Below are 25,046 nucleotides of genomic sequence, written 5' to 3'. Positions count from 1 at the left end.
GTATGCCACGGCAAACTGGCTGACACTGAAGGCGGCGGTGCACAAATGCTGCGCAGCTAGCGCCATTCGACGGCCAACACCGCGGTTCCTGGTGTGTCCGCTGTGCCGTGCGTGTGATCATTGCTTGTACAGCCCTCTCGCAGTGTCCAGAGAAAGTATGGTGGGTCTGACACACCGGTGTCAATGTGTTCTTTTTTCCATTTCCAGGAGTGTACAAGTCGCTGAGGAATGAAATAAATAGGAAGTGCAGGGAAGCTAAGACGAAATGGCTGCAGGAAAACTGTGAAGACATCGAAAAAGGTATGATTGTCGGAAGGACAGACTCGGCATACAGGAAAGTCAAAACAACCTTTGGTGGCATTAAAAGCAACGGTGGTAACATTAAGAGTGCAACGGGAATTCCACTGTTAAATGCAGAGGAGAGAGCAGATAGGTGGAAAGAATACATTGAAAGCCTCTATGAGGGTGAAGATTTGTCTGATGTGATAGAAGAAGAAACAGGAGTCGATTTAGAAGAGATAGAGGATCCAGTATTAGAATCGGAATTTAAAATGGCTTTGGAGGACGTACGGTCAAATAAGGCAGAAGGGATAGATAACATTCCATCAGAATTTCTAAAATCATTGGGGGAAGTGGCAACAAAACGACTATTCACGTTGGTGTGTAGAATATATGAGTCTGGCGATATACCATCTGACTTTCGGAAAAGCATCATCCACACAATTCCGAAGACGGCAAGAGCTGACAAGTGCGAGAATTATCGCACAATCAGCTTAACAGCTCATGCATCGAAGCTGCTTACAAGAATAATATACAGAAGAATGGAAAAGAAAATTGAGAATGCGCTAGGTGACGATCAGTTTGGCTTTATGAAAAGTAAAGGGACGAGAGGGGCAATTCTGACGTTACGGCTAATAATGGAAGCAAGGCTAAAGGAAAATCAAGACACTTTCATAGGATTTGTCGACCTGGAAAAAGCGTTCGACAATATAAAATGGTGCAAGCTGTTCGAGATTCTGAAAAAAGTAGGGGTAAGCTATAGGGAGAGACGGGTCATATACAATATGTAAAACAACCAAGAGGGAATAATAAGAGTGGACGATCAAGAACGAAGTGCTCGTATTAAGAAGGGTGTAAGACAAGGCTGTAGCCTTTCGCCCCTACTGTACATCGAGGAAGCAATGATGGAAATAAAAGAAAGGTTCAGGAGTGCAATTAAAATACAAGGTGAAAGGATATCAATGATACGATTGGCTGATGACATTGCTATCCTGAATGAAAGTGAAGAAGAATTAAATGATCTGCTGAACGGAATGAGCAGTCTAATGAGTACACAGTATGGTTTGAGAGTAAATCGGAGAAAGACGAAGGTAATGAGAAGTAGTAGAAACGAGAACAGCGAGAAACGTAACATCAGGATTGATGGTCACGAAGTCAATGAAGTTAAGGAATTCTTCTACCTAGGCAGTAAAATAACCAATGACGGACGGAGCAAGGAGGACATCAAAAGCAGACTCGCTATGGCAAAAAAGGCATTTCTGGCCAAGAGAAGTCTACTAATATCAAATACCGGCCTTAATTTGAGGAAGAAATTTCTGAGGATGTACGTCTAGAGTACAGCATTGTACGGTAGTGAAACATGGACTGTGGGAAAACTGGAACAGAAGAGAATCGAAGCATTTGAGATGTGGTGATATAGACGAATGTTGAAAATTAGGTGGACTGATAAGGTAAGGAATGAGGAGGCTCTACGCAGAATCGGAGAGGAAAGGAATATGTGGAAAACACTGATAAGGAGAAGGGACAGGATGATAGGACATCTGCTAAGATATGAGAGAATGACTTCCATGGTACTAGAGGGAGCTGTAGAGGACAAAAACTGTAGAGGAAGATAGAGATTGGAATACGTGAAGCCAATAAAGACTCCTAAGCGCACCATCGATTTTCCGCCCTTCGAGAGACCCGTCCCAAATCAAGCGTAGCGCAGGTGACACGAGAGGGTGGTCGGAGCGGCTGTGGAGTTCCACTGGGTGAAGCCATGGAAACGAGCAACATTTCCCAGAAGCCACAGTCGTGTCGGTGCCTGCAGCGTATTGTTGATGGGACATAGAAGGCTGTGGAGTGGCCTAGGCTGGCATTTCGGTCTGTATTTGGAAATGGTAGCAACGTGGCATAATCAATTCGTGTACTGACACGGAAGGAGGTAATGCTGGCTGGAGCCTTACGGAATAGCGCTGGTCGAGACGACAGCCAGCACGGACAGGGCTGTCATGTGAACAACATCGAGGCTGAAAAGTGATGTTGTTTCCGGTTGGGCTGGGCGCACAGCAGTACACTGTAGGCAAGCGAATTGCTTTGCAGATCATAAGGAGCACGACCTCAGGGCTTTCAGAGGATCCCTTGCAGCCTTGTGTTTCAAGAAGTGCACCGTGTTATGTGAGAACGCACACTAATTGTAGCCACGTGTAAACATTTTCCCGAACAGAAGCCTGGCACTGCTGAGCTATAGATAGTTTGTGGTTGAATTCTATCATGCCATGGTTGTGATTAAGCCAATCATATGAGCGTTAATTGTTTTTTCACTGTACCTGTGAATCAGTTATTAGGGCAGTAGTTTTGATTGGTATTGAATTTGTCTTTTGAGTGGTTTGATGCGGCCCGCCACGAATTATTCTCCTGCACTAACTTCTTCAACTCACAGTAGACTTGAATACTACATCCTAAATTACTAGTTTGTATTCAAATCTCATTCCTCCGCTACAGTTTTTACCGTGTACAGCTCTCTCTAGTACGATGGAGGTTATTCCTTGACGTAACAGATTGTTCTGTCATCCTTTCCCTTCTTCATGTCAGCATCCGTCCTTCGTCGATTGTAAGGAGAACCTCCTTATCCTTTCTTTTATCAGTCTACCTAATTCTCAAAAGTCTTCTGTAGCACCACATTTCAAACGATTCGATTTTATTCTTCTGTTCCGCTCTTCTCAGAGTCCCTGATTCACTACCACACAATGCTGTGCTCAGAATGTACGTCTTAAAAATTTCTTCCCAGAAATAAGTTCTGCGTTTTCGAGGAATGTCAATGAATTTCGATACATGTGATTGGATAACTGTTTATTTGATTATATGCCTGGGTAGCTTGGTAGTTGTGTTCGTAGACGATGGTTTAGTGGTTGGATGTCGTAATTGTCGCACTGCAAAGTGTGATTAGAGGCCATTCCTCAGATCCTAATTCAGTTGGATTACGCTGAGGAATAATTTTATTTATTGCATCAGAAGTTCTGTTCTTTGCATCATTCTTCTGAGCTTTTTTTCTTTTCTTTTTAATAGAAGACTAGCACCTAGTATTTCAGTTGTCGTGGATGATAAGAGCAAAGTGTCCGACATTTTATACTGTTATATTGTTACCTGGTTGCCCTTTGTAGGGTCACATAAAATTTGTTTTTCTTTAACTTTGTTCAGTTTTTGCACAAGGGTATTTGACGTTCGATTATTCCATATTTACTTAAGCTGTTTTGGAATACAGAGAACTATGTTATTTACTGTAATTCGTATGTGTTAAGGTAAATGAAATTTTTGATCCTAAATAAATTAGTGTGAAATTGAATCCGACGTCAGCACGACCGTGAACTCGATCCCACTCGACCTACTCTCCACGCTATATATTTCTAGCAGTCCGTGATTGTGCATTGAGCCAGTTTTCCGAATCCCCTTCCTCTCGCTATTAAAGAGATTAATGATGCTACTTGTTACCTATGTAGATCCCTCCCAAGGAACCACGAGAATTAAATTTAGCCCAGTGGAGTAAATAAACTCAAACTTTCGGCCCAGCAACGGATCAATGGGTAGGGGTAGTAACATAGTTTTCTTTGTTAAGCACAGCAATGATTAGCTGTGAAATGAATTTCAAAGTTAGGATAAATTCTTTAGTTTATTAGCACAATTTTATTTGCTTAAAAACATTTCCAAGTAATTTATTAAAAGTTACTCATGATGCAAAGACAATTATAATACACACAAAAGGAGTAAACGTTTAAGTGACTTATGATTGTCAAAGCTCAAGAAGGAAAGCACGTGACGGGCAATTCACCTGTCTAACATATTAAATTTTAACTGACTGAAATCTGCGACTCGACAAGAGTATTCAACTCATGCACCGATTATACTCGTAAGTGAAGACTTTGTGCAATTGTGTCAGCCCCAGCAGCTACGTAGAACCTAACAGTGACATTATTGACGGTTGTTAACTGCGGTTCTGCCCGTATGTTTCTGGCTGCGGGAGTGGCGATCGCCCACGGATGAGGTCTGAACCGGGAGTCTGCTGGCGAAGTCTCCACGTGGACCTTTGTGACCACAAAGTGTGCCAGCTGCGTGAGGAACCCAAAGTGTCACTACGGAGTGTGAGATCCGAAGTGACTCTGCGGCAAAAAAGAGGACGAATTGTCTCCTCTGTAAGCAGATCTTCAAGGCTTCTACTCAGGATAAAATCAGAAGTGAAGTTAAAAGCGTTGAGGGCATCAGCTGTGCGAACGTTTGCTATGCCTCAGGCAGCAATTCCCAATCAGAAATTAACATTTTGGTCCCACCAATGACAAAATTAAGTAGACGCGGTTGTAGTCACACTACCGTAGGAAAACTGCGCTCCTTCCAGACAAGTGTACTCAAATGCCTCTTCCAGAAACTTGCGTTTGTAAATTTTGGATTCATGATACACCCGGCAATCCAGATGTCTTATATTTGGCGCTTTCTGTGTTCTGTTTTCTACCATGCGAACATAAAAAGAGAAAAAATAAAACGGAAAAATCGTGGGGTAGTTGATGAACAGGCGGTCAAAGCATCTAACCCTTAATTCCCAGAGACTGTAAGTTTCTTTTAAAGGTTTTCGAGATCAATATCTCCCACAAAAAATTTTCTCTTAACCACGGCTCAAGAGACTGGCCACGTTATTCACCAAATTCTCTTTGCACCAGGGAATCTTTTCGCAGTCGTCTTAGCAGAAAATGTTGCAGAGCGCCCCTATTTGATAAAGTTGCCCTAGGAAGCAGATGGAGCACAGTGGACAGCTATTAGCAGCATCCGTCCTCTCTGTTCCTGAGGCTGACACAAACCATTAACGTCTGGGGCGGTTCTTCTGTAGAACTGCCCTTGCTGCTTAGTGGCTGGCACAGTACGCAAAAATTGCCTTTGTCTATACCCAGTTCATGGAGTGGAATATCTGCAAATGTCTAAATGGAAAAGAAAGAAGAAATAGCTGCACCGTCACTAGTGTTTAATGAAATTGAAAATAAACTTACGTTTCCGCAATCTCCTATATTTCGATTGTATTTGAAATGTAAATGCTTTGCATATCAAATTGAGTCCACTCTGCATATAAAAATTCGTCTACTTTGTATAATAACGTATCGTCTCGATGAAAAGAGGCGAGCCATTCTGCCTTGCTGGCAGGTCCTGGCTACCATGGTGACGCAACTGGCCCAGCAGTTACGACAGGTCATGGACGAGACGGTGCATTATTAACTAACACTTCCGCTATCAGATACAATGGTGATCATTGGGGAGGATGTTGCTCGAGATGTATGTGAGCTAACTGAATTATATCTTCGACGGAGATCGAATTTTGGGACAGTCTGACGGTGTTGTTAAGCTTTCACCCTTGCCGCCAATAGCAAGTATCACTTTTACAACACATTTTGAGCAACAGGCATTAAGTTAATCGCCACGAAAGCACTCATGTTGACTCCGCTACGTGGACGACACATTTATTGTACGACAACACAGGAAAGAATAACTGCACAATTTCTGTAAGTCCATAAATGAGATTTTCCCTAAAATCAACTTTTCCTTGGAGGCTGAGATTGAGGTCGAGCTACTGTTCATAAATGTATCCATATATAGAAAATCTGACAACACATTACCACACAGGGAACCTACTAACGTATATAGGTGTTCTACTTTGCACCACAACGAATCCCAGGAGCAAGCCGTGCTCAACGCTCTATCTTCATTTGCCTAGCACAACAGCGGCACTTACAGTCTGGAAGCAAAGTCGGGTTTCATAAAGAAGACAATGAATCCGATGGCTACGATACCCTGCCCACAGGAAGGCAGGGCCCTTGCGAAATATTAGTTAAGCTAATGGGAAGGGCGAGGAACCGCCTCCTTACTCTATTATTAGCGTCTGTTTCTGGGAGAGCTGCCCGCGCTTTCGCCAAGCAACGTTCCACCCGCGTCCATAAGGGGGCATGTGCGCGGCCTCGTGTGTTGGTATATGCCTCTCTGAATCAGCTCTGGCTTATCAGGGGACAGTGTTACATAGTAATCGCGATTACATCCAAATTTATGTTATATGCGAAATCTGACGAGAAATTAAAGTCACAGATGTGGCAGATGCAGACGGCCAAACGTTTAGGAAAAACGACGATTTCGATGAATTTTTTCTGTTGATACTGGCAGGATATCCGTTCCGAGAATTCCAAGATTTTGGAAAATGTTTTAATTTTAAACTTGTTTTGTAAATAAAACTGCCTTTTCCTGCTGCTAGCTACTGTATTTATCCAATGCTGCTCTAAGGCATCTTCAGTGGGATCTATACAGTTTTGTTAGTTTTAAATTATTAAACAGTTCACATCGCGATTTTTTTGTAAAAAATTCATTACTTACGATTTGCTGATCTGGGTCTCCTCACATCTGGTCTGGAGGTTGCACTACCACTTTTGTCACTGCCATATAATCACATCTTTGTGTTCTCACCTTCCACACACTGTTCACCATATTTCTCACTCTTTTTTTGTGGTGGACTATTGTTCTTTTGTCGCTCGATACAACTATTTCGTCGCACACTGTTTTTGACAACGTAAATATTGCGACTCCATTACGTGTTTCTCTTTGGTGTGTTTACCTATTTGTTGACAACCTATGTTCGAAACTAACTTCTATTTATGATGTTTACACACTCAGCAGATCATGTAATTCTTTTTCACTTTCACTCAGGATAGCAATGACATCAGCGAATCGTATCATTGATATTCATTCACCTTGCATTTTATTTCCACTCTTTCATGCCTGAACCTTTCTTTTATTTCCATCATTATATAAATAATTAAGGCGGAGACGGCAAATGATATCTTCAGCGCGGATACTCCACAGGCTCGAACGCTCTCGGAAATCGGCGAAATGTCTTGAGTCATGAGAACAGTGGGCAAAGGCACTACATTAGTGATTTGTGGATAAGTTGAGAATTTGGATCTGAGAGGAGGCGTCCTAGGATTAAATTTGCAGCTGCGATGACCGCTGTGTCTCGGCGGCTTAGTACTCAGAGCATCTGCCCAGAAAGGAGGCTACCCGGGCTTGACTCCCGGTCAAGCATAAATCTTCAACTTCCCCACTGATTTAAATCAGATCCCACTCGGAGCCAATGATTGCCATTCCTTCGTTTATTAAACATAGACCTTAGTACGTGACGTACATTTTATCTTGGTACGTCTACCTGCCCGTGACAAAAAAAGTCTCAAGCAGACGGATAGACAGGGAGTTTTTTAATAAATGAAAAAGAATTGTTCTTTCAAGTGATACACTAACAGTTTTTCCTTTACTTTTACTGTTAAAGCTTCTGCTTGGCAAATTTTGTAATTCCAGCTGACCGTGAAGTAGCCTAAAAGTTTTGATGAAGGTGTTTGCGAGTATGAAAATGGGAGACATAAACAGTAGTATCTTTTGACTCCATTGGCATAGAAGCTTCCATTATTTTACGCCTCCAAGAGCCCTTAGGCTTTGGTATATGACAAATTTCGAGTTGGTACGTCTAACCAATCCTGAGAAAAGGGGGTTTCTACAATCGGACGTATATGGCGCGGATCGGGCGAAGCATGAGCCATTTATGTTACGTTGGATTCTAGATAGCGATAGGAGCAATGGAGAGAGTACAGAACGGTTATCAGAGGATCGTTGGTTTCAATCTCTACGATGAATCTTTATTTTCAGTTTTTACATTTCTTGCACTGTAAATGAATCGAAATAACGTTCATTACATTGTATTCATTAATATTTTCATGAAAGGATTGAAAATAAAAGGCAAAAGGAAAACTAGGGGTTGAAAATTTTAAGGTGTAAATGGGAATTTCGTTTCTAAAATTAAATACGGTACCGTACTTTCTTTACTTCCCCCCCCCCCCCCCCCCCCCCCCATGAACCATGGACCTTGCCGTTGGTGGGGAGGCTTGCGTGCCTCAGTGATAGAGATAGCCGTAGCGTAGGGTCAACCACAACGGAGGGGTATCTGTTGAGGGCCAGACAAACGTGTGGTTTCTGAAGAGGGGAAACAGTCTTTTCGGTAGTTGCAGGGGCAACAGTCTGGATGATTGACTGGTCTGGCCTTGTAACACTAACTAAAACGGCCTTTCTGTGCTGGTACTGCGAACGGCTGAAAGCAAGGGGAAACTACAGCCGTAATTTTTCCCGAGGGTCTACAGCTTTACTGTATGGTTAAATGATGATGGCGTCCTCTTGGGTAATATATTCCAGAGGTAAAATAGTCCCCCATTCGGTTCTCCGGGCGGGAAATACTCAAGAGGATGTCGTTATAAGGAGAAAGAAAACTGGCGTTCTACGGATCGGAGCGTGGAATGTCAGATCCCTTAATCGGGCAGGTAGGTTAGAAAATTTAAAAAGGGAAATGGATAGGTTAGAGTTAGATATAGTGGGAATTAGTCAAGTTCGGTGGCAGGAGGAACAAGACTTTTGGTCAGGCGAATACAGGGTTATAAATACAAAATCAAATAGGGGTAATGCAGGAGTAGGTTTATTAATGAATAAAAAAATAGGTGTGCGGGCAAGCTACAACAAACAGCATAGTGAATGTATTATTGTGGCCAAGATAGACACGAAGCCCATGCCTACTACTGTAGTACAGGTTTATATGCCAACTAGCTCTTTAGATGAAGAAATTGAAGAAATGTATGATGAAATAAAAGAAATTATTCAGATAGTGAAGGGAGACGAAAATTTAATGGCCACGGGTGACTGGAATTCGGTAGTAGGAAAAGGGAGAGAAGGAAATGTAGTAGGTAAGAAATGAAAGAGGAAACCGCCAGGTAGAATTTTACATAGAGCACAACTTAATCATAGCTAACAGTTGGTTCTAGAATCATAAAAGAAGGTTGTATACGTGGAAGAAACCTGGAGATCCTGACAGGTTTCAGATACACTACATAATGGTATGACAGAGATTTAGGAACCAGGTTTTAAATTGTATGACATTTCCAGGGGCAGTTGTGGCCTCTGACCACAACCTATTGGGTATGAACTGTAGATTAAAACTGAAGAAACTGCAAAAAGGTGGAAATTTAAGGAGATAGGGCCTGGATAAACTGACTTAACCAGATGTTGTACAGAGTTTCAGGGAGAGCATAAGTGAACAATTGACAGGAATGGAGAAAAGAAATAAAGTAGAAGATGAATGGGTAGCTTTGAGGTTTGAAGTACTGAAGACAGCAGAGGATCAAGTAGGTAAAAAGACGAGGGCTAGTAGAAATCCTTGGGTAACAAAAGAAATATTGAATTTATTTGATGAAGGGAGAAAATACGAAAATGGAGTAAATGAAGCAGGCAAAACGAAATACAAACGTCTCAAAAATGAGATCAACAGGAAGTGCAAAATCGATAAGCAGGGATGGCTAGAGGACAAATGTAAGGATGTAGAGCTTTATCTCACTAGGGGTAAGATAGATACTGCCGACAGGAAAATTAAAGAGACCTTTGAAGAAAAGAGAACCACTTGTATGAATATCAAGAGTTCAAATGGAAACCCAGTTCTAAGTTAAGAAGGGAAAGCAGAAAGGTGGAAGGAGGATGTAGAGGGTCTACACAAGAGTGATGTACTTGAGGACAATATTATGGAAATGGAAGAGGATGTGGATGAAGATGAAATGGGAGATGCGATACTGCGTGAAGAGTTTGACAGAGCACTGAAAGACCTAAGTCGAAACATGGCCCCGGGAGTAGACAAAATTCTATTAGAACTATTGGCACCCTTGGGAGAGCCAGTACTGACGAAACTCTACTATCTGGTGAACAAGACGTATGAGACAGGCGAAATACCCTCAAACGTCAAGAAGAATATAATAATTCCCATCCCAAAGAAAGCAGATGTTGACAGATATGAAAATTACCGAACCATCAGTTTAATAAGCAACGGCTGCAAAATACGATTACTAACGCGAATTCTTTACAGACGAATGGAAAAACTAGTAGAAGCCGACCTCGAGGAAGATCAGTTTGGATTCCGTAGAAATACTGGAACACGTGAGGCAATACTGACCCTATGACTTATCTTAGAAGCTAGATTAAGGAAAGGCAAACCTACGTTTCTAGCATTTGTAGACTTAGAGAAAGCTTTTGACAATGTTGACTGGAATACTCTCTTTCAAATTCTGAAGGTGGCAGGGGTAAAATACAGGGAGCGAAAGGCTATTTACAATTTGTACAGAAATCAGATGGCAGTTATAAGAGTCGAGGGACAGGAAAGGGAAGCAGTGGTTGGGAAGGGAGTGAGACAGGGTTGTAGCCTCTCCCCGACGTTATTCAATCTGTATATCGAGCAAGCAGTAAAGGAAACAAAAGAAAAATTCGGAGTAGGTATTAATATCCATGGAGAAGAAATAAAAACTTTCAGGTTCACCGATGACATTGTAGTTCTGTCGGAGGCAGCAAAGGACTTGGAAGAGCAGTTGAACGTAATGGACAGGGTCTTGAAAGGAGGATATAAGATGAACATCAACAAAAGCAAAACTAGAATAATGGAATGTAGTCGAATTATGTCGGGCGATGCTGAGGGAATTAGATTAGGAATTGAGACACTCAAAGTAGTAAAGGAGTTTTGCCATTTGGGGAGCAAAATAACTGATGATGGTCGAAGTAGGGAGGATATAAAATGTAGACTGGCAATGGCAAGGAAAGCGTTTCTGAAAAAGAGAAATTTGTTGATATCGAGTATAGATTTAAGTGTCAGGAAGTCATTTCTGAAAGTATTTGTATGTAGTGTAGCCATGTATGGAAGTGAAATATGGACGATAAATAGTTTGGAAAAGAAGAGAATAGAAGCTTTGAAATGTGGTGCTACAGAAGAATGCTGAAGATCAGATGGGTAGATCACATAACTAATGAGGAGGTACTGAATAGAATTGGGGAGAAGAGAAAATTGTGGTACAACTTGACTATAAGAAGGGATCGGTTGGTAGGACGTATTTTGAAGCATCAAGGGATCACCAGTTTAGTATTGTAGGGCAGCGTGGAGGGTAAAAATCGTAGAGGGAGACCAAGAGATGAGTAAACTAAGCAGATTCAGAAGGATGTAGGTTGCAGTAGGTACTGGGAAATGAAGAAGCTTGCACAGGATAGAGTAGCATGGAGAGCTGCATCAAACCAGTCTCAGGACTGAAGACCACAAAACAACAACAACAACACTTTCTTTACATTACAGTTGATGGTTTACACGTGCTGGGGTGATACTCATCGTACAACCAGGAGAAGCAATAATTTTCGAAGTAGCTTGTACACACTATAAACGGTGGATTTTCACGAAGTCGCGATTGTTGTAAAGTTTCTAAAAAAAATATGTACTTCATTTATAACCATAAAATTTTTCCTCCATATCCCAATTTGGGAGTAAACCACATATAACGTCTCATTTGGCCAAATACCGGTGAGTAAAGCTAGTGATCTACAGTGGAATGTATTTCGCTGTAATCCTGTCGATGAGATCAAGGAAACTTTTTGATCAAATTATTTATCTGACGATAAAAATAGACGTGGTGGGATTTCATTAGCTGTCGAGGCTGCCCAATTGTAATAATGAAACTAATAGACTACGAAGTCCTGTACGCTTTAATTTCAACTCTTTTCTGAAAAACAATTGCCCAATCCTTGCGGACGATGTAAATACAACCATTCCTTGAATATTTATTTCCAATTCCTTTGTCTCTTCTTCTATGAATACATTAATAAATGCAATATATTGAGCATTATTTATTTTTATCTGGTATGCAATTGACGTAAATATTGAAGATAGAAGAGGTTGCAGCATCTGAACTCGAAACCCCGATCTTCAAAGTGCCGTTCTACATTATTTCCGCTGGGCCAACCGCTGGCTGGAAACGCAGAAATCTCACACACACCGCCCGACCTTCGCCCAAAAAGCCGTCTCTTTCTAAACTCTTGTCCATCTGAAGCTCCCACCTGTCACTTTCATTTGTGACCAAGCCCTGCATATACCGTAAACGTGAACGAAATCCGTGATGAAGAGTAGGAGCGGCCCTCTTGTTACTTGTTACTCATTGCTAAGACGCGAAAGGCCACTCAGGGCCTGCGACTGCCGGTTGTGTGTAACCTGTAAGCTCCAAGCTTCTGACGGAATTGGGTCGTATTCTGATCGGAAGTCGGTTCACCAGTTCAGGGGAACACGGCATTTGAATTGCATGACAGCCTTGATTCCCCTCTGCTGTTTGTTATCCGTGGTTACACAGGCAGGTTGGTGCGGCGGAAGCATATTAATATGTTTGCTTAACAGCTTATTCTGTGCTTGTTCTCCGAGGTTTACTTAACCCACTTACTAGTAAATCTTTACCGGCAGTTCCGATCGTGAAATTAATTTCACTTTAAAGTTACAGGTGTCTGTCACGTTTGCGCCTGCAGCACTGTGGGTAATGCACGAACATAGCGAATTGTGCCTCCAAGATGTACAGGCAGGTCCATTTCCTTAAACTCACTGGGTGTTTTGGTTATATTTAGACAACTATTATTTAAATTGTCGAGAGTGGAAGGTATTTTAAGAGTTTCTATCAGTTTATGTTGTAAATGGCCCTGTCGCTTGGCGCTCGAGACCGATGTGTAATGTGGAGTATTTCTTGCGCTTAAAACTGACCTTCGTATGATTACGAAATCTGCTTTTCCTACGTTGGATTAGTATATCATGAGCATCACCTATAAATTTGTTGCAACAGAGATAACTGTAATTCATTGTTAAATAATATCTCTGATTTTTCTTAAACTATGTTGCAAGACGGCACGTAATAATTTGATTTTCATTTGTATTTGGGTTAATTAATTTCTTTCTCAAGGAAAACACACTAAAGTCTGCCAACGTTATTGCGCAGCTACTCCTTGTGTGGTTGCGTTTGAAATATCTTTACTGAATAAGTGATCTACACCGCCTAACCTAATGAAATATCGGACTTCGTGAACAAACAAGATCTGTGTAGTTCTGTTACAAGGAGGATGCAAACAATGACTATTAAGACTCGAAATGATTTAGTATCAGTCCACTAAACCACATTAGCTTCCGCTAGTACAATTACAGTGGCCACAATTAACTTAGGGTGCTACAGGATAGTATAAGTGAGGAATTGATGTAAAGACGGTTTACTGAATGCATATTATTTCAATCAGAAGGCACACTTACATTCATTATAAAAATGGCATGAATTGTACAGGCCAAACTAAGATCAGACCAGACAAGTTAGTGAAGGAATGGTGAACAACTCGCTGTCGTGTAATAGTACATATAGTAAACCATGAAACAAACAAGAAGCGATAGATCCATACGGTGTGCTTATTACTAAACCACATGACACATTGCCTAAATTATTAGCACCGTAAGGTAGATTTAATTTCTTAATATCTATTTAAAATGATTTTAAGAATGAGAACCCTTCTTAAACAATTCAACGATTCTAAAGGAGGCGTCGCACAGCCCTCTTGAACGCTGAAAGCCGACTGCTGGCTGGCACCTTGCTTTCAGTATTCAATACTATAAGTACCATTTCAGTTTTATAAATTTCATCGTTAAATAAAAGGCTTTTTTTTTTACTGTCCGTGCCCTTGGCACAATCCGTTTAGCTCTCAATATTCCCCAATAATGTGATAGTTCGTTAGTTCTCAATTGCAGTACAATTATGTGAGTTTTTAGCATTACCATTTTTGTAGTTTAATGACATTATGGATTAATCAGTCAACACTACTTTGGCTTTTCCTTTCACGATACCATTTTGAAGAAAGTCTATTATAGTTGTTGTCATTATCATTGCAATTTCCCCACTATGTTTATCTGTACGATATTTAACTCAAAGTTTAACTCACATTCTATAGAAACTCTACGTATTTCCAAAACTGTGTATCCCCAAACTGTTATCTAACTTAAACACGTATGCTAATCTTTGACTAAACAGTATCTAATTTGAAGTGCACTGTAACTGGTCTCACTACAACTTATCTTTATATAAGTGAAGTGAAACAATTATCTGGCTGTAATCAAAATTTCCACTTACCTCACGTCTTGATAACATTGTTGCAACTTTCTTGAAAGCGGAACAGCGAACAGCAAGCAGCCAGCGAGTAAGCCGGATTTCTATTTTTAAATAAAATTTCCAAACAATATTGAAACAGTAGCTTAACACATGGCGCAATGTGGTACTGCGTAATGATAATACTTCAAGCATTAGTATGGGCAGAGTAGCTGTTCCCACGGAAATATATCCCAACACAACGACTTTACAATGAAGTACGTACTCAAAAAGATTCGCGTGATCTCCGTCCGGGTGGAACGTTGATTTGAACTGTACTGTGCTTAACAAAGAGAACATTGATCTAAAAGTTGTATAATGTTAACAGAGAATTTCTATAAAAACCAAACAGCTTATCGGTTGATATGTTACCACGTGACTCAGGGAAGTGCGGCGGTCTTTCTATCAGCTCTGAGATAGTTAACTAACAGTGCTGCAGTCTTACCTCAAACTTCTTCTGTTACAGAAAAAAATCTTTCTTCTTCTAACACACACAATCACAAGTCAACAAAGCACTACTAAAGACGTCACCCACCAGACTACAACTACTACAGTATCAGACTGCGTAAAGTGCCATAACAAGACCAAAGACTGTTTAACCGTAACATAATTTGCTCTCTCTCTAATATGCACATTGGTAACTTGCGAAAATCAAAATGATATGCCCACCTTACATTATCAGTAGTGTTCTCCTTTCCAATCTGTGGTATTATTACATTATTTAAATTAGATTGCCTTCTTTAGACTTTTATATCATTTAAAATTAATAAATATTCCTTTCACGCTGTTATACGTTCTATTGTGTGGCTACACTTACGTAATGGTAATGTCAAAAAACTATATTTTAACAGTGTTCGAGAATCAGTTCAAATTCAGTTCCCCCATTCGGGAACAAGTCGATGGAAAAACCAGAGCTGAAAACCACGACAGAGCTGTAGGACATTAACTTTCATACTGGCAATTTTTGTTTGACAATTCCGCATTAGTATATATTCTTTTGCAGTGCTGTTTTACATACATACGGTGTCATGAACTCATGGTTTACATTACATCTCCATTCTAAAGTATTTCAGATTTACGTAACAGGGTTTCATACGTAATACTGTTCATTTGCATTATGATGACCGAATCATGCAGGGATTGCCAACAAGAAAAAAGTCATATAGGTAAGAATTTTTACAAGTAGAAGTTGGAAAACAGAAACGTACAAAGCTTGACACTTTCGCCAGAGCAATATGAGGTCGCGAGCCATAAGAAATCGCTAAGTTTAAGCTGGCTAATTGCGAATCCCGGGTAAAAATGCAACGCGGTCATATGCCATCTATAAGCAAACAGCCCCAACAGTATACAGAAATGTTTGTTTTGTAAATAAAAAACGCCTTCTCTTCCTCCATTGCACTTCATTCTCGCAGACGCGTTTCGCCTTTTTTCACTTTAAGGTATCATCAGTAGCATAATTCTTCGCGTCATACCTTTAGTTCACCTACGGAGGAAACTATCACTCCATCCGCTTCCATTACCCTCATTAAAGGATGATCAACCGAGATATCGGTCCGTGTCCACCTACAAAGGAAACTATCACTAAACACACGATCATGAGTCAGCCCTCCATCCGCTCCCATTACCCTCATTAAAGGCTGATCAACCGAGATATCGGTCCGTGTTCCACACCAGAACTTGCTTGTTCTTCGTACTGTCAAAATGCCACTCAGAGCTCAGTGAACATGCTCGCCAACGCTATCTATTAAGTCAACACAAAATTGCTGCTGGAGGGCTAACTAATGATCGTTGGTTTAGTGAACGTATCCTCAGTAGGTGGACTATAGGAATGACGCGAAGAACTATCTCACTAACTCTGATGATGCCTTAAAGTGGAAAAAGGTGACACGCATCTGGTAGAATAAAATACAGTGCACCAAGAGAAGGCGTTTTTCATTTATAAAACAAATATTGCAGTGCTTGCTGCGGATGATGGCGACGGAAACAAATACAGTGTAAAGAGGCCCACCAGTTGACGAGCAGAGTTCAAAAGTTCAGCAGACCAGCCTCGGGTATCGGTCAGCCGACAGAAGAAAATATGTGAGCGAAAGAATTTATTCAGCTAAGCTTGTGCACTAAGGACTTGCAATCTTGCCTGTACATACCTCCGGACTGTAGACATTTAGTCTACCTATGTAGTCTACCTAGTGTACCTATGAGTAATTGTCACTTACAGAGTGACGTGTAACGCAGCCTGAGAGTTCGAGCAGGGCAGAAACTGGCTCCTTTTTATAATTCGATTCAAAGTGATAGTCCAAGCAGTTTAGTTGTTAGTAATTTGAATATCTAGGAAGCTTTGGCTATGTTCCATGTTGTGGCCCAGTGTCTGCACTCTTCGACAGGTTCATGTAAACTCGGGAAGAAGAAATAAAATCAGACCAATGTACCAACTCAAAAGCTCGTTTCTACATTTTTACCACCATAGTCTGATAACCGAGTGTTTATGTACTGCCTCCAAACATTCTTTTTCTTTTTTGAGTCATCGGTCTACTGACTGGTTTGATGCAGTCCGTCATCAATTCCTCTCCTGCGCCAAACTTCATCGCAACCTACGTCCTCAGTTATTTACTTGGTGTATTGCAATCTCTATCTATCTCCATAATTTTTGTCCTGTATTGCTCCTTCTGGTACCTTGGAAGTCATTCCCTCATGTCGTAACAGATGTCCTATCGACCTGTCCTATCTCCTCGTCAGTGTTTTACACATATTCCTCTCCTCTCCAATTCTGCGCCGAACCCCCTCATTCCTTACGTTACCAGTGCACTTAATGTTTAACATTAGTCTGTAACATCACATGCCAAATGCTTCAATTCTCTTCTGTTTCGGAATTTCCACAGTCCAAGTTTCACGACCATACGAGGTGCGGCTAGAAAAAAACCGGACTGATGCTGGAAAAAACATTTATTTACAATTATTTACAATTTCATGTTATCTCCTTCAATGTACTCTCCTCCTCGGTCTCTACACCGCTCCATACGAATTTTCCAGTGTTCATAGCAATGCTGCAGATCGTTTTCGGTAAGTCCATACATTTCGTCCGTCGCTTTTTCTTTTACTGCTTCAACAGTCTCAAATCTAGTTCCTTTCAAAGCTGACTTGACTTTAGGGAAAAGAAAAAAGCCACAGGGGGCCAAATCAGGTGAATAGGGTGGATGATCTAAGATGGGAATGTTGTGTTTTGCCAAAAACGTCTTCACTGACAACGCACTGTGAGCTGGGGCATTGTCTTGGTGAAGGATCCATGACTTTTTTCTCCACAAATCGTTCCGTTTTCTCCGTACTCGCTCACGTAGGGTTGCCAGGACGCTAATGTAGTCATGCTGATTCACTGTTTGTCCCTCTGGTACCCAATCAATGTGCACAATCCCTTTGATGTCAAAAAAAAAAAACAATCATCATTGCCTTGAATTTCGATTTTGACATTCGTGCTTTTTTTTGTAGTGGAGAACCAGGAGTTTTCCAATGCATCGATTGGCGTTTAGTTTCCGGATCGTAAGTAAAAAACCACAATTCATCGCAAGTAATAACATTTTGTAAGAAGGTGGGATCACAAAATTTTATGTTAACACGCTGTTCTTTCTGTACACTCAACATTTTCCGATGCACAGACAAAACGTCAACTACTTAAAACAGACGCCACGGGCAGACTGAGTGCAGGAGGCAGATGAAACTCGAGCAGTAGGCGGAGCGAGAGTCACGTGACAGGCCACGCGACTTTCAGCCTTATTGCATTCGTTTTATTGTTTCACCAGCACTAGTCCGGTTTTTTTCTAGCCACACCTCGTACAATGCTATGCTCCAAACGTACACTCTCAGAAATTTCTTCCTTAAATTAAGGCCTATTTTTGATACCGGTAAATACCTCTTTGCTAGACATGGCCATTTTGCCAGTGCATTTCTGCTTTTGATGTCCCCCTTGTTTCATCCCTCATTGGTTATTTTACTGCCTAGGTAGCAGAATTCCATAACTTCGTCTACTTCGTGACCATCAATCCTGATGTTATGTTTCTCGTTCTTCTCATTTCTGCTACTTCTCATTACTTTCGTCTTTCTTCGATTTACTCCTAGTCGTTATTCTGCACTTATTAGAATGTTCATTCCATTCAGCAGATCATGTAATTCTTCTTCACTTTCCCTCATGGCAGCAATGTCATCAGCGAATCACGTCATTGATATCCGTTCACCTTGAATTTTAATCCTGCTCCTTCTTCGATGTACAGATTGAACACTAAGTGTGACAGACCACATTCCTGTCTTACACCCTTTTTAATGCGAGCACTTCCTTCTTGGTCATCCACTTTTATTATTCCTTCTTGGCTCTTGAACATACTGTATATTATCAGTCTCCCCTTTTGCTTACTCCTATTTTTCTCAGAATTTCGAATATCTTTCCCCATTTTACACTGTCGAACTCTTTTTCTAAGTCGACAAATCCCAAAAAAGGTGTCTTGATTTTTATTTAGTTTTGCTTCCAACATCAACTGCAAGCCAAACTGCTCGTCATCTAACACATCCTCAATTTTCTTTTCCATTCTTCTGTATATTATTCTTTTCAGCAACTTCGACGCATGAGCTGTTATGCTAATTATGTGATAATTCTCACACTTGTCAGCTCTTACAGTCTTCGGAATTGTGTGGGTGCTATTTCTCGAAAAGTCAGATGGTATGTCGCCAGACTTATACATTCTATACACCAACGTGAACAGTCGTTTTGTTACCACTTCCACCAAAGATTTTAGAAACTCTGATGCAATGCTATCTATTCCTTCTGCCTTATTTGATCTTCAGTCCCCCAAGTCCTCCAAAGCTGTTTTAAATTCTGATTTTAATACTGCATCCCCTATCTCTTCTAAATCAACTCCTGCTTCTTCTTCTGTCACATCAGACAATGCTTTCCCCTCAAAGAGGCCTTCAATGTACTCTTTCCACCTATGCGCCCTCTCCTCTCCTTTTAACAGTGGAATTCCCGTTGCACACTTAGAGCTACCACCCCTGATTTTAACTTCACCGAAGGTTGTTTTGACTTTCCTACATGCTGAGTCAGTCCCTTCAACAATACGGACCAGATAAACCTGAGATTGACCCTGTCGCACGAAGCCGCTCGCGTGCCAAACCTGCCACATCTGAAAATCACACTTCGTTTCCTATTCGACTGAAGGATTCACGTAATTATAGAACTTTCAGCATTGCAGCGCGTCAGCAATCGTAAGTATCGAAATAATTATGAAAAATCCGCCTCGATTGCACAAAGTACCTGGTGTTTACCTAGGTTTCAGCGTGGGTAACCACGCTTTCTTCAGAACAAATATAAAATAGCGTGCATAAATAGGGCTCTAAAATGTGTTCGGTGGAGTGCCTGTGACCATCGTACGTCGGCTGGGGCGAGGCAGCACACACAGGGTTGAGATAAGTAATATTATTGACTTGGTACATATGTACCGTGTATTTGTAAAAAAAAATTATGGGGTCTTGCCGCTGTAGGTGTTGATTTTAGCCTTTGACTATGCCTATTTAGGCAAGCTGTTTTATATTTGTTTTGAAGAAGACGTGATTACCCACATTGAAATCTAGGTAAACACCAGGTAGTTTGTGTAATCGAGGCGCATTTTTCACAATTAAATCACTTAATTATGTTGCGAAACTCGTCGGGTTGCGACACATAAACTGGTGTCATGTGTGGGGTCCAGCCTTCGATTCCTGGATGAGTACCTATTTTAAGAAATAAGGTGCCTTTGAGTACGAGAGATAGGATTTTCTCTTAGGACAACTAGAAAGCCTTTGTCATGCGACAAATCAGTTAGAGCTTTCGAGGTAGATCAGACACCGTAAAAGAAGCAGAGCAGTACTTTTAGTGCCCAGTAGTAACAAGGGAGAAGGAAGGAACGACAAGAGTTCTTCAATCAGTCAGCGGTCCCGCGCCACAGAATTATGAGACAGCTGCCAACAGCCCGCCGCCAGTAAATTCTGAAGACGTCGCTTCAAGCAGTTACACCAGCCGAGTTCGGGCCGACGACACATAAATCGGCCACGCTGCCATTCCACCTGTAGCCACGCTTTGATAGTGTTAAGGCGTAGCTTTAATGAAAAACTTTCATTAGTTTAAGTGAAATATTTAAGTATTAGTTATAAAAAAGAAATACAACATAATCCTAAAAGAGTAAAAACGTGGGAGTACTCAAGATTATATTTAGTTTGTTTGTGTTAACCTATAAGTAATAGAGACAATAGTGACTCGCTCTCACAATGGTCAGATCCGTTGTGTATGAACCATGTGAGAGGTCGCAGTTCGTAGAAACTAACGTTAAGTCATGGAGTAAAACAGAAGTGATTTATGGCGTTCCCCAAGGTAGTGTTACAGACACTTTGCTGTTACTTATCTATATAAACGATTTGGGAGACAATCTGAGCAGGCGTCTTCGATTGTTTGCAGATGGCGCTGTCGTTTATCGACTAATAAGGGCATCAGAAGATCAAAACAAACTGCAAAACGATTTAGAAGAAATATCGGAATGGTGCGAAAAGTGGCAGTTGACCCTAAATAACGAAAAGTGTGAGGTCATCCACATGGGTGCTAAGAGGAACTCGCTAAACTTCGGTTACACGATTAATAAGTCTAATCTAAAAGACGTAAAGTCATCTAAATACCTAAGTATTACAATTACGAGCAACTTAAATTTGAAGGAACACATAGAAAATGTTGTGGGGAAAGCTGACCAAAGACTGCGTTTTATTGGGAGGACATTTAGAAAATGTAACAGACCTAATTAGGAGACTGCCTACACTACGCTTGTCCGTCCTCTTTTAGAATACTGCTGCACGGTGTGGGATTCTTACCAGATAGAACTGTCGGAGTACATCGAAAAAGTTCAAAGAAAGGCAGCACGTTTTGTGGTATACCGAAACAGGGGAGAGAGTGCCACAGAAATGATACAGGATTTGGGCTGGAAATCATTAAAAGAGGAGGCGTTTTTCGTTGCGACGGAATCTTCTCCTCCGAATGCGAAAAAATTTTGTTGACACCGACCTACATAGCGAGGAACGATCACCACGATAACATAAGGGAAATCAGAGCTCGTATGGAAAGATATAGGTGTTCATTCTTTCCGTGCCCTATGCGAGATTGGAATAATAGAGAATTGTGAAGGTGATTCGATGAACCCTCTTCCAGGCACTTAAATGTGATTTGCAGAGTATCCATGTAGATGTAGATGTCCATTAGCACTAGTTGCTTCGATGTGAAGTGTAATTGTGAATTGGAACAGTATATAATATCATTAAAATTGTGTTTTACCCGATTTATTTCTAAAAGTGAAAGTCGACCTTATGGTGATACGGTCGACTTTGATTCCAGAGATCAGGATTCTCCCCCATTTGGTAAATCCGTGAAAGAAATAGAAAGCCTTATTTTCGGAAAAAGTTAGAGAGACTGAAATTATTAACAGATAAATAATATGAATAGAAATCAGCATTGAAGAGACAATATCTGATACTAGTTTCCTCAAAGCCAGTGCTAAGCGATAATCCATTTTTCAATAATCGACCAATATTAACTATCAGCCTAGAATCTCTGGTCGCTGTAGAAAGCAAGTATTGAAATCGTTTTTCCTACGAAAAAGTAGTTCTAAAATATAATCAAAGTGCTTTTCAGTTTGCATGGCACAAGATTAAAAAAACAGATAATGAAAGACACTTTTATTTGTGATTAATTTCTATCACAGAAGTAAATATATGACGTTTAGTTTACGATAAAAGTAAACTTACTTAACTCGGATCCAGGATATTTGGTCTTCTTCCGCGTCCCTAGTATGTGCTTCATAATAAGCACTATCTACTATTTCCATCAGTGCCTTGGTCATGTATGCCTGAGGCGCGCTTCCTTGTAAATGATGTGTGTTTCTCTTTCTTTCTTTGATTTCTCTCTCTGACAGCTAATGTGTATGTATCTTTTAATTTTACCTGTCAGCAACTTAAAGGGTCATTTTTACGACAAGCAGCAATATATCTTTCACTTAAACTGTTGACATTCGAATTTCTATTGTTAAGTTTGACATCTATCTGACTGTTACATACCCTACTTATAACTATTTTATTTGCAACATTCGCTGTTTCTGATTCCATCTATCAGTTACTCCAGGTTTAGTGCGAAGAAGCAGTCCTGTATCCAATGTATTGACTCCGTTCTTTGGGTTAGTCTTTGGGGTGTTCAGAAAATATTCTTTGAATTATGGCTGACTTGATCAGTCAGATCCAGCCGGCCACATTACAAAATCTAGGTCGTAGGTTTGAAAAAGTGCTTGAGGTCCTGGATAGTGTAGCGGAACGTGTGTTTTTCAGTGTGATAAAGTGGTTGCTTGTCTGTAGCTTGGTTCAAATGGCTCTGAGCACTGTGGGACTTAACATCTATGGTCATCAGTCCCCTAGAACGTAGAACTACTTAAACCTAACTAACCTAAGGACATCACACAACACCCAGGCATCACGAGGCAGAGAAAATCCCTGACCCCGCCGGGAATCGTGCCGCCCGCATCTCGTGGTCGTGCGGTAGCGTTCTCGCTTCCCACGCCCGGGTTCCCGGGTTCGAATCCCGGCGGGGTCAGGGATTTTCTTTGCCTCGTGATGGCTGGGTGTTGTGTGCTGTCCTTAGGTTAGTTAGGTTTAAGTAGTTCTAAGTTCTAGGGGACTTAAGACCACAGCAGTTGAGTCCCATAGTGCTCAGAGCCATTTGAACCATTTTTTTGGAATCGTGCCTGTAGCTTTCGTGTGTGGTAAGATTCATTGCATCCAGTATGAGCGCATTTGTAGTAGGCGTTTGAAATACATTGACGAACATCCTGTAGTTCCTGCATAATTATTTTCTTGATTTCAATGCGAAACTGGAAGTTTTCATTTAAACTTCCTTGGGTTCAAATGGTGTCATCCATTTGAAGCTCTGGTCTTTTCATTTTTTGGGAGGATATCAGGTTCGATACTCCGTGCAGAATCATTTTCTGATTCACCCGAATGCATGAGCTGTGTTCGTAGTTGCGAAAACGAACAATCGTCAGCTGTATAAGGGAATGACTACAGTGAAAATCCGTGCCGGACCGGGACTCGAACCTGGTTTTCTCACATTAAGCGAGCGGTCGCTTTAATCGCTTTGGCTAAACGTGCAAGACACACTTCACAACCCAGCGTTCCATTTGTTGCCGTTACTGCGTACTTATCTGTCCTCACGCACACGTAAAGTTTTTCCTGCAAAGGGAGGACGTTTTAATTGAAAGTCGCTCCCCATTATCGGTGAATAAACACGATATCGTACTGCCTGTGTTGTTGAGAAGAGCGGTGCATTGTTCCTTCTGACATGTCGTCATTCCCTTATTCTGCTGGTGGTTGATCATATTCAAAACTGGTAATACATTTATTTCGTAACGACTGTAGTCACCACAGTACCCGTTCCTTCGGATAGACATGTATTTCCGAAGTAATATTGCATCATTCTTCTCAACAACACAGGCCCTGCAATATCGTATTTATCAGCCGATACCTGGACCCAATTTTCAATAGAAAAGTCCTTCCCTGTACGGGAATTACATAATGGTCGTACAAGCACGTAATGTGACGCAGAAACGACGAGATACGTAAATTTGGATCTGCCCGTGGGTTGTGCATGGACAGCCAAAGCGGTTGAAGTGATGGCGTACAGCAGGAAATCTCGGTTCAAGTTCCGATCCGACGGGGATTTTCATTGTCGTCGTTTCCTTATACCTGCTGGTTGTTCGTATTCACAACGATGAATAAATTTCATATGCGAGGTGTGTTTTTTTAAGTAAGTAGCGTTTTGAAATTAACAAGAGACGAGCTAAGATTTCTCAATAATTTTATTATTACATGAAACCCTGTACCTTAACTTACTTTTCTGCATAAATTCCGTCAATATTGAGGCACTTGTCATAACGTTGTACCAGTTTTTGAATACCCTCCTCACAGAAGTCTGCCGCCTGACTTGTTAACCACAGCATCACTACTATTTAGACTTCGTCATCATCTTGAAGATGATGACCACCCAGGTGTTTCCTCCACTGCAGGAACAGATGATAGTCACTGGGCGCAAGATCGGAGCTGTACGGAGGATGATCTAGAGTTTTCCATCGAAAAGATTTGATGAGATCTTTGGTCTGATTCGCCACATGCGGACGGGCATTATCTTGCAGCAAAACTATACCCTTGCTCAACTTCCATGGACTGTTGCTTTGATTCTAGTGTGACGTAGGCCACCCATGTTTCATTGCCCGTAACAATTTGGCTTAAGAAATCATCACCGTCGATGTGGTACCGCTCACTGTCTACCCGTTTGGTTTTGTGCACATCCGTCAACATTTTTGGTACCCAACGTGCGCACAATTTTCGGTAAGTGGAGTGCTCGGTCACAATGCCATACAAAACACTACGAGAAACATTGGGAAAGTCATCCCGCAAGGAGGAAATCGTAAAGCGTCTGTTTTCTCTCACCTTATTGTCCACTTTCTGCACCAAACTTTCATTAACGACCCAAGGACGCCCACTCCGTTGTTCATCATGCACATTTGTGCGGCCATATTTAAATACTCTCACCCACTTTCTTACCATTCCATCACTCATAATGTTTCCTCCGTAAACTGCACAGATCTCACGATGAATATCGATCGCCTTAAGGCCTTT

The sequence above is a fragment of the Schistocerca cancellata genome, chromosome 9 (genome assembly GCF_023864275.1).
Source record: "Schistocerca cancellata isolate TAMUIC-IGC-003103 chromosome 9, iqSchCanc2.1, whole genome shotgun sequence".
NCBI classification, from domain to species: Eukaryota; Metazoa; Arthropoda; class Insecta; order Orthoptera; family Acrididae; genus Schistocerca; species Schistocerca cancellata.
This window is presented reverse-complemented; position numbering follows the sequence as displayed.